This window comes from Carlito syrichta, unplaced genomic scaffold (genome assembly GCF_000164805.1).
Source record: "Carlito syrichta isolate Samal-C Ts95f unplaced genomic scaffold, Tarsius_syrichta-2.0.1 Scaffold303785, whole genome shotgun sequence".
Taxonomy (NCBI): Eukaryota; Metazoa; Chordata; class Mammalia; order Primates; family Tarsiidae; genus Carlito; species Carlito syrichta.
The window spans coordinates 13,622-29,826 of NW_007247881.1; the positions used below are offsets into that span (position 1 = coordinate 13,622).

General features: G+C 41.6%; 1 long non-coding RNA gene across 3 annotated transcripts in view; it reads left to right on the forward strand.

Annotated features, from left to right (window-relative positions):
* LOC103261585 overlaps window positions 1-16,205 on the forward strand; it is a 37,371-nt gene that overhangs the window by 9,282 nt on the left and 11,884 nt on the right. For 2 of the 3 annotated variants that reach the window (XR_002482033.1, XR_002482032.1), the window contains exon 3: window positions 12,288-12,379. This is a non-coding gene — a long non-coding RNA (uncharacterized LOC103261585). Of the gene's footprint in view, window positions 1-2,479; window positions 2,563-12,287; window positions 12,380-16,205 lie in introns of those variants that run through there. The other variant, XR_504365.1, reaches the window with a different exon arrangement.

Here is a 16,205-nt window from a genome sequence, read left to right on the forward strand (position 1 = left end):
TTTGATTTATTGTAGAGATGAGGTCTCGCCAAGTTGCCCAGGCAGGTCTCAAACCCGTGGGCTCAGACAATCCACACACCTCAGCCTCCCAAAGGTGCAGGATTACAGGCTGAGCCACCGAGCCCAGCTCAATTTTTTATTAATTGTAGTGACGAGGTCTTTTCAAAGCACTGGGATTAAAGGCTGGACCACTGAGCCCAGCGTAAGCTTAGAAATTTAACATTTAGCCGGGCTTGGTGGCTCAGCCTGTAATCCCACACCTTTGAGAGGCTGAGGTGAGTAGATTGCCTGAGCCCATGGGTTTGAGACCTGCCTGGGCAGTGAGGCCTCATCTCTACAATAAATCAAAAAATCAGCCGGGCGTGGTAGCACATTCCTGTAATTAAGACTACTTGGAAGGCTGAGGTAGAAGGATCACCGGAGCCCAGCAGGTCGAGGCTGCGGTGACCGGGAGCAGCCACTGCACTCCAGTCTCGACTGAGTGACACTCCAAAAAGAAAAAGAAATTTAACATTTATTTTGCCTATATGTGTCTTCTAGAAAACAGAATTATGTATCTATTCACCTCACAATATTCCTAAAGAAACTAATGTTGTAGGTAATCCTAGAACTTTACCAAGCTACAGTAAAACATGTTACCTTTAGTCCTTTCCACTATCATTTTATGATTTTTGCTCTATTATTATATAGAGTTCCAGAATAAAGTTATGTATTTTTAGCTTTTAATTTGAAGTATATTAGTTTACATATAATTTTAGTTTAAAATGTTCTAAAATAACATATTTGAATTTTATATGATTTAAGAGCTGAGTTAGATAATTAGTAAGCCTTCCACTTTTGCATAAATATTTTTTGTTTATTGCACATGAAAAGTATAATTAGAATTTCCTTTCACATCACTCAACTTGCATGTGAAGAATATGTGTTTCCAATTGTTTATTTTATACATAATTGTGTCATGCCATATTTTACCATATTCAGATTGCCTCCATTATTTATAAATGTAAGGTTTTTCTTTATGTCCAAAGACTAAATTACCACTTTCCCTTTTGTGCATAAATAAAGCAGCATATTTATCACATAGTAAAGAAGATTCAGTAGCATAATTTAAATGCTTAGTAATAACCAGGTATGGTAACAGACACCTATAATCCCAGCACTTTGGGAGGCTGAGATGAGAGGATTGCCTGAGCCCAGGGGTTTGTGATGAGCCTGGGTGAGTTAGTGAGACCTCATCTCTACAATAAGTTAACCAGGCAAGGTGGTGTGTGCCTGTAGTTGCAGATACTTGGAAGGCTGAGGTGAAAGGTGTTAGGGTTCAGAGGGTGGAGTGCTGGATAGGAAAGACGAGAGGGGAGAGGCACAGCACCACTAGAGCCAGCAAGCTGAGGGGCTGTGCTGGAACCCAGAGATTCAAGTAAATGTAAAGAATTGTAACACACAGAAGTAAGAGAAGAAAAGATTTATTTAAGAAAAGTTTACCCCCTCCAGACAGGGTGTGGGCCTACACTCTAGGTGAGTGTAACTGCGACATAGCCCCCCAAAGTCTTGGCTTAAATCCTTTTCTTGGAGATGTTGCTCGTGACTGCTGTGACTTATCGATCACCTGTGGATGTCTTGGAGATCCTCTGACACAGGGACACACTAATGTCTGCCCACATTATCATAGCCCCTAGAGAAGGGCATGACAAGGATTCTAATGCTCCTGCACCTTTCCAAATGACATTCCTTAGAGCTAATGGAAGGTCCACCTCCCCTTATCTCCTAGGCATTCCCAGTGGGTAGCTTCGGGGGATCCATGACTTCCCTGTTGATAGAGCCCAATTTCCTGGAAGATTGAATCCCCACCTGCTCTCCTTCAGAGCAGTTATAACTTTTGTAATTACAAATTTCATGACTTTTACAACCCTTCCCCAATGCATGATATCTTTTTTTATTAAATGTGGATTTTTAAAATTTTTTTTGAGTTGGAGTCTCACTCTGTCGCCCAGACAGGAGTGCAGTGTCCATTCCTGGCCACTGCAGCCTCGACCTGCTGGACTCCGGTGATCCTTCTGCCTGAGCCTTCTGAGTAGCTGGAACTACAGGCATATGCTACCACACCCAGCTCATTTTTTATTTATTGTAGAGATGAGATCTTACCACGTTGCCCAGGCAGGTCTCGAACCTGCGGGCTCAGGCAATCCACTCACCTCAGCCTCCCAAAGGCACGGGATTACAGGCTGAGCCACCGAGCCCGGCAATGCATGATATCTTAGGCCTTGTAAACTCCCTTTACTCTGTGCAAGCTTGATTGACACTATGAGATACCCCTGATGCCTGGCAGCAGGAATCTTTTCCAGAGAAGACAAAGGTTGCAAAGTTAATTTTACTTAAAGTGTACATTTTTCCAAAAGCAAAGCTTATACTTTCTCATCATTGTGTTAAGGTTTAAGAACAAGATGAAAAATGGCTTTCCACTCTCAATGTGTCTTTTCAGAAGGGTCACCTAGCCCAACATGTTGAGACACTGGTGGCTCAGCCTGTAATCCCAGCACTTTGGAAGTTCAAGACTAGAGGATTGCCTAAGACCGCTGGTTCGAGACCAGCCTGGGCAACTTGGTGAGTCCTTGTCTTTACAATAAATTACAAAAACTAGATGGACATGGTGACTTGTGTTTGCAGTTCCAGCTACTTGGAAGACTAAGTCAGATAACCTAAATCCAAAAGGTGGAGACTGTGGTCAATGTGACTATGCTGTTGCGCTCTAGCCTGGGTGACAAGAGTTAGACTCCAAATCAAAAAAAAAGAAAGAAAATATGACTCTTTAAAATTAAATTAAATGTATTTTATGAATCTGAGGAATGAAGTGGCACCAGCCCAGCTTTTCACAACCTTGACCTGTACGCTAAGGATTCTTCAATCTCAACCTCTCAAGGAGCTGGAACTACAGGCATGTGTGACACTCTGAGTTAAATTCGTTCAGTTTTCATAGCTACATGGATGTGTTATGCTATCCAGATTGGTCTCAAATCCCTGGGCTTTAAGCAATCCTCTCCCCTGTCTCTTCCCCCACCCCTGACCTGGATTTAAAAAAAGAACACACAATCCAAAAGGGGTCTTTAGGACACAGTCCCATCAACATCTTGGTTTTAATGGCTCTCCCAAATATTCCCACAGTCCCTGTTCCAACTCGTTGAATTGACTTTCGCAGTCTTGCCAAACAGAATGAGGCTTGTATTTGGTGACATACTCTGGGGATATCCACCTTGATACTCCATATTATGCGACTGCCTGACTGTATCCCACTACCAACAGGGCTACCCCTGCCCCTTCTCAAAGCCTTTCTTCCCAGGCCTGCTGGGGACCCCACACCACAAGCCCTGACTAGGACTTAGGGATTCACCATCCCCTGATGACCCAAGGAGGGCTGTGATGGAGGCAGGAGAGAGGGACAGGGCCAGCACAGCAGCCGAACCCGAACCCGAACCCGAACCCGAACCCTAACCCTAACCCTAACCCTAACCCTAACCCTAACCCTAACAATCCTAGTACTTTGTACAGAAAAAATATACTAAGCTGGGCTCGGTGGCTCAGCCTCTAATCCTTCGCTTTGGGAGCCTGAGGTGAGTGAATTGCCTGAGCCTGTGGGTTCAAGGCCTGACTGGGCAACTTGGTGAGACCCCATCTCCACAATAAATCAAAAATTTGCCGGGCATGGTAGCACATGCCTATAGTTCCAGCTACTTTGGAAGGCTGAGGTGGAAGGATCGCTGGAGCTCAACAGGTAGAGTTTGAGGTGGCTGGGAGTGTGCCACTGCACTCCAGTCTGGGTGACAGAGTGAGACTCCAACACACACACACACTCACAAATGCGGCTTCTGATTCAGGGGATGTGGGGTAAACCTAAGTTTCTGCATTTTTATTTATTTCACTTTGGGGGGAGTCTCACTTCGCTGCCCATGATGGGATGCAGTGGCATAATCACAGCTCATTGCAACCATGGCCTCCTGGCCTGAAAGGATTCACACTTCTCAGCCTGCTAAGTGGCTGGGACAAATTGTTGTCACATGCAAGGTAAACAGATAACACAACGCAGTGCTGTGATATTATTAGCCAAAAATTTTGTAAAGTATAATCTGAATTTAATAATGAAGAAACAAATATTTTATGTAGAATTCCAGCTACAAGTATCTTCCATGTTTTGTCACACCCAGAAATACATTGATATTCTCTTTTTTTAGGATCCTAGAGATCAAGACTCTTCACATTATTTTTTATTCCAAACTTCCTGAGTTATTCAGGGCACTAACTGCCACCCTGCTTAAATGTGCATTCTATTATTTCTGTTCTGCATGGAGCAGATGGAGCATCCAGATGGAACCTTAATAACACTTGTTTCCATCTCTAGACTCTAAGGATATAACCCATCTCCAATGGGAGTCTTGTTTATCCGTGTTTTTCCATGTTCCACAACCACAAAGGAACATGCTTAATAATGCAGGCCATAAATTCATGGTGAGAAATATACACAGCATCTATAAAGCCTGAAATCAGAAACAAAGAGAAGGCAGAGGAATATAAGAAAAAAGAATTTTTCAGAGCACTTGAATATCACAAGAAGAACCAAAATGAGCTAAACTCACAAGGCAGGATAATCACAAGTAGCAGTTGAGATTTGCATGCTCTAAAATCATGACATTCCAGTCAGAAAAGAGACACATAACCTGGTCTGGGATGCATTTACCTGGGAACAAGCCATTTCAGCCTCTTCCTCCTCCTCCTTCTCTGACATTTTTATTCAGGGGAGATTATCTGGACATGTCACATCTACATGTTGAAAATATGACTTTAATTTCATTTTTACTTTTTTTGAGTTAGATTCTCACTCTGTTACTCGGGATGCAGTGCAGTGGCACACTCCCAGCCACCGTAGCCACAACTTGCTGGGTTCAGGTGATCCTTTCGCCTCAGCCTTCCAAATAGCCAAAACTACTAGCATGTGCTACCACACACAGCTAATTTTTTTATTGTAGAGATGAGGTCTCACCATGTTCCCCAGGGTGGTGTCAAACCCACAGGTTCAGGCAATCCTCTTGCCTTGGCCTCCCAAAATGCTGACATTATAGGCATGAGCCACTGCACCAGGCTAGCCTTTATTTTCAAAAAATTAATTTAAATATATTTTTTGAGTCTGAGTCTCACTCCATAACCCAGGCAGACTTGAAGTGGCTCTGTCCTGTGTATGACAGTTTTGATCTCTTGAGTTCAACAAATTTTTCCATCTCAGGATCCCAGGCATCTGAAACTATAGGCATGTGCAACCAATCTCAATTAATTTGTTTCCACTTTTATAGCTACATGGATGTGCTATATTGTGCAGGTTAGCCTCAGACTTCTGGACTCAAGCAATCCTCTCCACCCTTAACTCTGACCTGGATAAAAACAAGAAAAAACTCACAAACAACCCAAGTGGGGTCTTTAGGATGCAGGCCCCTAATCTTCATTTTAATTGTCTTCTAAATTGAGTCACATCCCCTGCTCCAACTCTGTTTTGACTTTGGCTATCCCACCAGACAGAACCAGGTTTGGACTTGGTGACAAACTGCCAATGATCCTGATGACTTGCCCTAGGAATTTCCACCTGAATATCCCAGATCAGGTGACTGTGGGGCTAACCAGCACCTGCATTTCATCGGCTTCCCCTTGCCCCTTCTCCAAGCCTTTCCCCCAGCCCCTCCATAGACCTCTGACCAGGAGACTTGACTGGTGGCTTAGAGATTCATGATCCATTTTTGCTCCAAGGGAATTCCTTAACATTGTGTCAGACCCTCCATTTAACCTTAGAAGAGGAGAAAGGAAGGGACAGGACCAGGACCACAGCCCCTTCCCCAAGGCCCCTCCCTGACACTCCTGGTTCCTGCACATCCAGAGCATTGGATTACCTGGAGAGGCCACTGGTGGGGTGATGTTGCCATGGGGACAGGACCTTGGGGACCGGACCAGACCCACCCTATGCAGAGGGCATCAGGGCTGAGACACTGGAAAGGATGGCTCCAGGATCAGAGGTGAGAGGGAGGCTGGTCTGCCATAGCTGGGTTATCCAGATCCATCCTGCCTCTCGTTCTTGCACCCACCTCCATGTTCACTATCTCCCAGCTTCTGGGTGTCCCAGCATCCTCCCTATGGACACCCCAGACCTGCATGTCATGGCATAAAAGAAAGAAAAAAAGACACGTGGTTCTTTCCGAGATAATGCAGAACTTCTGCAGGGACAGGATACATATATCATGGTCAGAGCCCAGAAACTGTCCCTTCACTTTCGACTCCTCTCTGATTTGGCAGTTTCCAAGCTAGGATCTGCTGATTGGATAAGGATATAGGCCACCACCCTTCTAATCTTGAGTGACATCAGATGCGATCAAATGGACCTGGAGGAGGCAAGAAAAAAGAAAAGCATTTTTTTGATTCTAGCATTTTGAGGTTGAGTTGCCTCCATGCACCAGAATTTGTGGGAGGGGAGGAGCAGGTGTGATATGCATCACGGAGCATGCTGGGAACTCTGGCACAGGAGTGGCACCTAGTGGCTTGGTCACTGAGCGCCAGGACTCTATCCCAATCTGCAGTGGCTGAAAAACACTCCAATGTTCCCTGTGAGTGGTGTCAAGGTGCATCTACATTTTTTCCCTGCAGGAGAGTCACTTTCACCAGTGACATATTGGACAAACTGGCCTGTGCCACACTCAAGTATCAAAGAAATAAGCCCCCCTAAAGAAGAATTTTAAAAATAAATAAAAAAGACGGGAGGTGAGAAATAAGCCCCCCCACCCATGCTCCTGTATAAAAGAGTGTAGGCCGTGCTTGGTGGCTCAGCCTGTAATCCCAGCACTTTGGTTGGCTGAGGGAAGTGGATTGCCTGAGTCTGCGGGTTCAAGACCAGTCCAAGCAACTTGACAAGACTTCATCTCTACAATAATCAGAAAAAGAGCCGGGCTTGGTGAAAGGACAGATTGAGTGTGGGAAGCCATTTTTCATCTTGTTCTTAAACCCTGACACGATGAGAAAGTAGAAGCTATGCTTTTGGAGAAATGCACACTTTAGGTATAATTAACTTTACCAACTTTGTCTTCTCAGAAACAGACTTCCAGGTTTCTGAGGTATCTCATAGTGGCAATCAAGCTTGCCTAGAGTAATGGGAATTTACATGTCCTAAGACATCATACATTGGTCAAGGACTGTAAAAGTCATGAAACTTCTAATTACAAAAGTTATGACCCACCCAGATTGGGGATTGGGTGGGGACTTGATCTTCCAGTAGAACAGGCCTTATCTATAGGGAAGTCAAGGAACCCCTGAAGCTACCTACTGGGAATGCCTAGGAGATAAGGAAGTGTGGGGGGCCAACCCCTGCAGATATTGAGGATCCCTGGTAGGAAAGACAGCATCGGCGATTAAACTGGAGGGATAGATATTAAAAGAAAGATTGGACTCTGTCTAGTGCAGAAGCCATTTAATGGGACAAACCAAAAACCTTATATGCTAAAGTTTCACAGGTAAAATCACAAGAATCTCAAGTGAACACAAAGCCAGGTGGATGAGTAGTGTCCCACACCCACCAGGTGTTTCTTCAAGCATGAGGAAGGATAATCCCAATTAAATCACACTGTTCCTTATGCTTGGTTAACGTTCCTCAAAAGCAATACAACAATTCTAACATCATTCTATTGTAATAATCGTAACTTCTAAAGCTTATGCATACACAACACCTAATGACTAATTAAAATCCTAATACCTTTCTATTCTATGGTAATTCTATGTAAACTATGGAAACTCTTTAATTCTATCTCAAACCAGCTCCTGAAAAATGTGGCCCAGTCGAAAGATCACTAGGCCGTTTCTAAAACAATTGATTACAATCTCTTTACAAAATGGCTATTCTAAAATCCTATATACCTATGTTAATGTCTATAAAAGTTTCTAATTCTTAATCCTAATATATAAAGCTGATCATCAGCAATAAAGCTTCTAAAAATAAAGACAAAATATAAACTAAATTGTACTAAGGCCAAAAACCACAATTAATAGAAAATGGGAACAATGGAATTTCTAAACTTAGCTGTATTCTTATTAAACCTCAAAATATGATTTTTGATCATGCTTTAACTAAGATAATTCCCTGACATAGCATGACCTATTCTACAATACTTTCTATGAGTAAAATAAATTCAGTTTCTATAATAAGTAGAAAGACCCAACACTAACTGTAGCTAAAAACCAGTTTAAAAGAATGCACCCAGTTCAAAGTACACCCTGGGCCCTTAGGAATGTGGCCCAGTCCAAAGTTCATGCTGGGCAATTTCTGATAACTCTAGATGATCATCTATACCATCTAAAGCTGAAAATGGCTCTCCATATGTATATACTAATTTTACAAATATACTTTTAAATCTAATAAAGAAACTTGTACCATCTTAAAGGTTCCCAAATGTGACCTGACTTTGAATTATATATAATACCTAAGCTGAACCCGCAGTTCATGGGAAACAGGAACAATGAGTTTCTAGAATTAGCCACACCTGTCAAAATCACAGCGCCTTCAGCTTAGGTCAGCAGAGTTCCTTTTCGCTAAGTGTGCAAAATAGAAAAAGGGAGGAGGGAATGGGGTCAACAGCTCCCCCAACACATCCTAGTGGTCTTGGGTTCCACAGCCCTCCCTGATCCCTAATGCTCAGTGGACCTCTGTGGCCAGCTCCCAACAAGGAGGACATACACACTCCTTTAGCTCCAAGAAATGTCATTCGGGAAGATACAGGAGAATTGGAATCCGTGTCACATCATTTTCTAGGTTCTATGATAATGTGAGTGAACATTAATGAGTCTCTGTGTCACAGGATCTCCAAGACATCCATAGGTGGTAGATATGGAAGTCATGGGTGGTCGCATGTAGTCATGAGCAACCTCTCCAAATAAAGGATGTAAGCCAAGTCTTGGGGGGCTACAAAGCCACACTCACCTAGAATGTAGGCCCACTCCCTGTCTGTGGAAGGTGAAATTTTCTTAAATAAGTCTTTTCTCTAACCTCTTTGTTTTGTAATTCTTTGCAATTTACTCAGATCTCTGGGTTCCCAGAGCACACCTCTGGTTTGCCAGCCCCGGCAGTGCTTTGCACCTCCATGCACCTCTACACCCTCACCCTGTCCGCCAGTACCCTAACATTTGGTATCACTTGTCTGTAGTTCCAGCTACTTGGAAGGCTGAACTCAAAGGATTGCAAGAGCCCTGCAGGTTGACACTGCGGTGGCCGAGAGCATGCCACTGTACTCCAGCCTGGGTGACAGGATAAGACTACAACCCAAAACAAAAAGAGAATATACAAGACTCATGTTATACAATCAATGATCCTGGAGCAGATAAGCGTCTAAAATTGGCTCCCAACCACATATTATCTAGACCTCCCAAAGGACATTGTGGGGATCTGGATGATGCCATAACTGAGCCAGATCATAGAACACATGTCCATCCAGTAGGGTAGATCTGGATATTCACTATTGTAAGAACTCATCTCTATCAGTTTGGAGAGATCTGGACACTCACTATTGTACAAAGAGAGCACTGTGCAGACCAAGCTGCAGGAGGGGCTGCTGAGAATTCATTTGCTAGAATAATTTTGTTCTGAAAGCATGAGATAAGAAAAAAGACCTAAATGTTTTTCAGTAGTTGCAGACTCAACTGAAAATGGAGAATCCTGCCTGAACCTGGGGATTGAGATGAGCCTAGGCAACTTGGCAAAAATTCGTCTCTACAATAAAAAGTAACAAAATTAGCTGGGTGTGGTAGGGTGTGCCTGTAGTTACAGATACTTGGAAGGTTGAGTGGAAGGTTTGGCACTGTCAACCAGCCTGGACAAAAGAATGAGACTCCCAACTAAAAAGAAAAAAGAAACTCTCAGCAGCCCAATAAAAAAAGAAGACAGACTACGGCCTGTGACATGCAGCTAACTCCTATTCTTGCACAGCCAGGAAATCTTTTCCCGTATACAGCTCTGGTCCCCACCTTAGAGCATCTTTGCACAAAGTGAGGCCACATTTTTAATTTGTAACCATGAAAGAACACACCAAGTATGGCACACATACAGACTTGGCTTTCTGGGCCCACATTTGCCAAATTTTCATCATTCCTATAATCTGGAGCATGTACCAAATACTGAAATCCTGGACCCAGAACTGTGCACTTGGCCTCATACTTCTGCCTCATTGGAGGTCAGGTAATGGACATTTGGGGCACGGAAGTTCAGCCATCACTACCTCCTTGAGTAGAAAATGTTGATGACTGGTGTGTGCATTTCTGCTCACCTTCATCAATGTCCTGGTTGCTCTTCAAGCCTGGTGACATCACTGGTTTGGCCCTGCGGGGCATGAGTGGGCCCCAGGTAGCCATACACCATTCCAAGTGTTCTCACCCTGCCTTGGACCAAGTACTAGTTTTAGTCAGAGCCACAGGTTCCCTGTATGATCATCCTAGGTGTCCCTAAATCACATTTTCTCCCAGAAATCAGGTTGAGTCCAGCTTGGATCCTTCAGTGTTAAGTCTTGTGCCCTGTAAGAAAGACACTGTCACATAGATTGACCTGCATGAGGATCAAGACATGCTGCTGGCTGGCTAGGGCTTTGTGGATGCCACACTCACCCTCTCATCCAGAGGTTTCCAAGTGTCCAGATTCCTTGTTGACATTAATTTCACAGAGCTGAGGAGCTATGTGGAGATTTGGAGCAGCTCTCTGTTAGCTGCCCTGAGTTTTTCTGGGCCATGTGGGCCACTTTCCCATAAGAAAGTTAATATGCAAGTGTCACCATAAGGAAGAGGGGTATCTCAGATTTAGTGGGATGGACAGGTCCTGGTGTTAGAGCAACAGTGGAGTATCAGGGTGAGGCTGACCTGTGGTACTAACCTCAAAGGGAAGATCTAGAAAAGACAGGAACCCAGCATCCTTGTTCAAAACTATATCGTGGAAAACATTGTCTTATGATCTCCAGATGCGTGGGGAGTTTGAGAACAAATTTAAGAAGGGAATCACCAAACAATTGTCAATTCTGAGCCAGGGATATGCTGGCCACACCTGAGCCTCCAGGCCCCTGGAAAGCAGACTACTTCCCTGCAATCTATGATAGCCCCAATTGAAAATGTGCCTCAATTTGGGATCAGGCCAGCAAGGAGACATTGGGGAGGATTCCTGATTGAGGGGTGCTACCATATGGCTTTTTTGGGGGGCATTGTAGTCTCACTCTGTCAACCAGGCTGGAGTACAGTGGCATGCTGCTGGCCACCGCAGCCTCAATCTGCTGGGCTAAGGTGATCTTTTTGCCTCAGTCTTCCAAGCAGCTGGAAATACATGTGCACACTACCACACCTTGTTTTTGATTTATTGTATAAAGAAAGTCTCACAAAGTTACATAGGCTGGTCTCCAGTCCCTGAGGTCAGGCAATCCTCTCACCTTGGTTTCCCAAATTGCTGGAATTACAGGCTGGAGCCACCATACCCAGCTCTCTGTTGATTCTATTAATGTAACTAATAGAATTGATACATTCGTGAAAGTGGAATATCATTTTATTCCTGGTACAAAGGGCACTTGATCATAATGTGATGTTCTAATATGCTGACAATAGGTTTCTATATCCTTAAATTTACATTAGAATGATTTTTCAACAAGAATATATGAAATTGTTAGTATGCAATAAATATTGTGTGTGGAGGTTTTCCTCAGCCAAGTAAATCACATTTTTATAGTTTTCTAATAGCTGGATATAATCTGGCATTTTTACTTTTCTGTAAAGAATTAAATGGCCACATCCCCGAATGTCAATGTACCCTGAAAACAAGATATACTTACCAAGCGACCGTGGGCAGAATTGTTAACTGCAGGAGAAATGAGAGTGAAAAGGTTCTAACTTTTATGACAATGGAAATACTTGATAATTTTGGACACAGAAATATCCTATCATGTATTCTTTGAGGAAATGGAATGAAATAGGGTTCACTGAGCTAGTGCAGACAGTATACTTTATTGAATGATACAATATAAAATTTAGGCACAAACACAGTTGTGTACATTTTGGAGGACTGTGTTTCCATCACACAGGATAAGTAGTATATATGGCTCAGATAAAAAAGTAAGAGTTAGAAGGAACCCTGCACATTTTAATGTGTACAAAATGGAAATGAAGTGCAAAAAAGCAAAATCTGATTCAGGAGATCTGGGGTAAAACATGAGATACTGCTTTTTTTTCTTTTCTTTCTTTCTTTTTTTTAGCTTGGGTCATCGTTTCTGGCATGCAGTTCCTTAACCACAGCTTACTACAGCCTCTACCTCCTTGGCTGAACAGATCTACTCTGCTCGCCCTCGTGAGTAACTGGGTGTATTCAAATGCACAGGCACACCAGGTTAATTTATTGATATGGGGTAGAGATGATGGCTGGCTATATTTCCTAGGCTGGTCTCAACTCGTGTGTTCATTATATCCTTCTGCCTCAGCTTCCTAAAGGGCTGGAATGACAAACATGAGAAACTATTAATGCTCTGACTTTCTGCACTGGTAACAAGCTCACCAGTGATGCCAATTCTTCTGGCCCTAAAGAAATATTTTTCAAACATCTGCCAAGTGACAGAGTTTGAATTTGTCTCAGTTTATCTGACAAGTAAAAATGAGAACCTTCTGTTTTCATTGTTTTCTACAATTTCTTGTGGGGTACTGACACCATTTTAATTTCTTTTTTTGAGTCAGAGTCTCACTCTGTTACCCAGACTGGAACGCAGTGGCACTCTCATGGTCACCACAGCCTTGGCCTGCTGGGCTCAGGCAATCCTTCCAACTTAGTCTTCCAAGTAGCTGGAACTAGAGGGGTACTAATACACGTGGCTAATTTTTTGAGGTTTCACCAAATTGCCTGGGCTGTTCTCAAACTCAACGAGCTCAAGCAATCCACTTTGCCTTGGCCTCCCAATATGCTAGGATGCAAGCTGAGACACTGAGCCCAGGCTCTCACATCATTCTCTACAAATGCAGTCATTACAGTGTATGTGCTGATGAAAAAAAAAAACATGGAGCAAGTAATACTTACTAGGGTAGGTAAAAATGGCCCAGTAACCTGGATGCAGTAGTTCATGCCTGTAATCCCAGCTCTTTGGGAGCCCACAAATTCGAGATCAACTTGCTAAGAACTCATCTCTATATAATAAAATCAAAATTAGCCAGGCATAGGTGCACGTGCCTGTAGTTCTAGCTACTTGGAAGTCTGAGGTGGAAGAATCACCAGAGACCAGCAGGTCAGGGCTACAGTGACCACAAGAGTGCCACTGCACCCCAGCCTGGGTGACAAAGTGAGACTCTGAATAATAATAAAAGAAGAAAACCAAAAAAACAAGAGTATTCACTTCACAGGACCTTGGATGGATTTCAAGTCTATAATATAAGAGATTGAGCCAGGGATGTTGCATCTCACTTGTAATACCAACACTTTGGTAGGTGGAAATGAGAAGACTGCCTGAGGCCATGGGTTGAAACCACCCTGGGCAAGTTGACAAGAATTTCTCTATACAATAAATTAAAAAATAAAATTAGCCAGGCTTGGTTCCAGGTGCTGGTAGTTCTAGCTACCTGTGTGAAAAGGATTCAAAAAAAGAGAGAATAAGTTCTCAGTGATGTATTACATAACACAGATCTGAGTATTATGTGTACTCACTCATAAGTTGACCCTGAACATTATTCAGAATACTAGAAGAAAGTGACTGACAGTATTGGGACACAACCATGGGAGTGGGTGGACATAATATCAACAAAAGTACCCAAACTTTACATGTACCTTAAATTGTTCCCTACATTTTAAAATAAAAATAATATTGAAAAGAATAAGAAATAGAAGAGAATAGAAAACCTGGTTTCCCAGGATGAGGACAATGTCAACACACAATTTCTACTCCATACTAAGTATTTCATATCCATTCTTTCAGAAAAATCACATTTGAGTAGAAATGTAAAAAATATTAGAAACATTGTGTCAGCATATTGCAACATTACATCATGATCAATCTCCCTTTATGTCAGGAAAGAATAGGAGATTCAGTATTTGGGAATCCATCAATACAATTGGTCACATTAACAGAATCAATGAGAAAGTGATATGATCATGTTAACAGTTTAAAATGATATTCTGACACTTTTAGAAAACAAGTATACATGTATAAATCAATGGATAAGGAAGTAGTATATGATATTTCTGAAACACATGAAAAACAGTAGAAATAAAAAGTAATGAAAATATATTTTGGGAAGAAAGTTTAAATGGTATCACTAAGTTGATATCCTCTAATGAGTTCATCAATTAAGCCTGATAATGACATAGACACCAGCTATTTTTGTTCTGGAGAAAAAAAATCTTTTGTGCACAAAAGAACATTTAAATTGGAAATCCATAAAAATCTGAAAAGAATAGGATGATGTTATACCTAATAAGGACTAGGAAAGTAAAGCAGTGCTATAGTGACTTTTTAAAAAGATTGAGAAATCAAAGTAATACAAAGTTTAAAAGGAGAATAAGACACACAAATAAATGCACTATACAATCAAGCCACAGTGGAGGTAGAGAAGTAGTGACCTTGCTGTTTCTCACTGGAGACTGAAGTTTACACATGTGGAGAGACTTTGTCTTCCAGTGTGTTTGCTTCTTGCAGGTCTTCCTCACCCGTGTTAGCCAGAGATGACCCAGCCTTTCAGACTTGTCAGAGTCTTGGAGTCAGTGTCCTCTGGACAGTAAGTACTTAATTACAAATGAGTTCTGATAAAAGATCAGCCATTATTATATGCAATGGAAGATCCATCACATATTACATCAGTGATGGATAATGTTCTAAAAACTTCATGATTCTTCCATTTGTCATTTAGGAAGCACAGAATTCTGTTAAATAAAATGGGTGAAACTACACTTTTCTTCTATCTAAATATTTTAAAATCTGACGTTGCCATTGACACGGTGTCTGTAACTCAGTGTCCACCATAAGTTGATTCTCTCTCATTATGTCCCTTACTATTTCACTTCCATTATGTCTTCATACAGAAGTATGACATTGTCTTCTTAAAGTATGCTTCTTAGAAGCTGCTCTTGGTAATCAAACCTCTCAGGTATTTTATCTGAAAAACATTTCTTTTTTCCTATTCTTGAAACATATCCGATTCTACCTTTAATAATACTTTATATCAACACTGTTAATACTAGTTTCTCTGCTTTCAAGAAAACACAAGTTTTGGAAATACTCTTAGTGATTTTAATGTGGTTTTGTTTTGTAAGTTTAATTTATATTCATTTATATACTTCTGCTTAGAATTTATATACACACACATTTTTGAATGGCATCTCTCTGCCACCCAGGCTAGAGTTCAGTGGAATGATTATAGTTCAACCTATTGGCTCAGGCAATTCTTCCCTCCTCAGACACCCGAGTATCTTGGGACAACATGCACTACCACACCCAACAAATTGTTTCTTATTTTTTATGGATATGAGTTATCCATGCTGCTCTGAAACCTCTGGGTTCAAGATGTTCTCCCACCTCAGTCACAGAAAGTATTGGTAATACAGTCCTGAATCACCATGCCTTGCCCCTCACTGCTTTTAGTTGTTTTTTTTTGTGATATCATGCAGTTTGATTAATATTGCTTTTAATACAGTTTTATTTTTCTATTTTTGACACATTAATTCCAAATAGGAATTTATGTCTGGTTATTTTACAAACTCATACATCAACTAATCTTTGGAAATGACCTTTTATTTTTATTTTTTCACATATTTTACTAAACCACTACATAAATATTTCGGAAATGTTTCATATTTTACATTCAAGTCACCATTTATGTAGAACTGTAATCATAATTTTTATCACTTGGACTTTAACACTTTGAGTATATAAATTGTGCTCAATATTTCCACACAATAGAACTGCTATCCGCTCAATCTAATTTTATATTTATCTCATACATTTTATCTTGATTTATTATATTCATAATTATGTTGGCTTTGCTGTTTTCCAAATAGGGCTAGTCAAGATTATACTGTCTTGTTATTTCCACATCTATTTTTCTCACTGTACTGTTAGCCCATGAAGAACATGGGTTTGACCTGTATAGGTCCAGGTTTTTTCAGCAAATACACTGGAATTTCATTTTTGACAATTTGT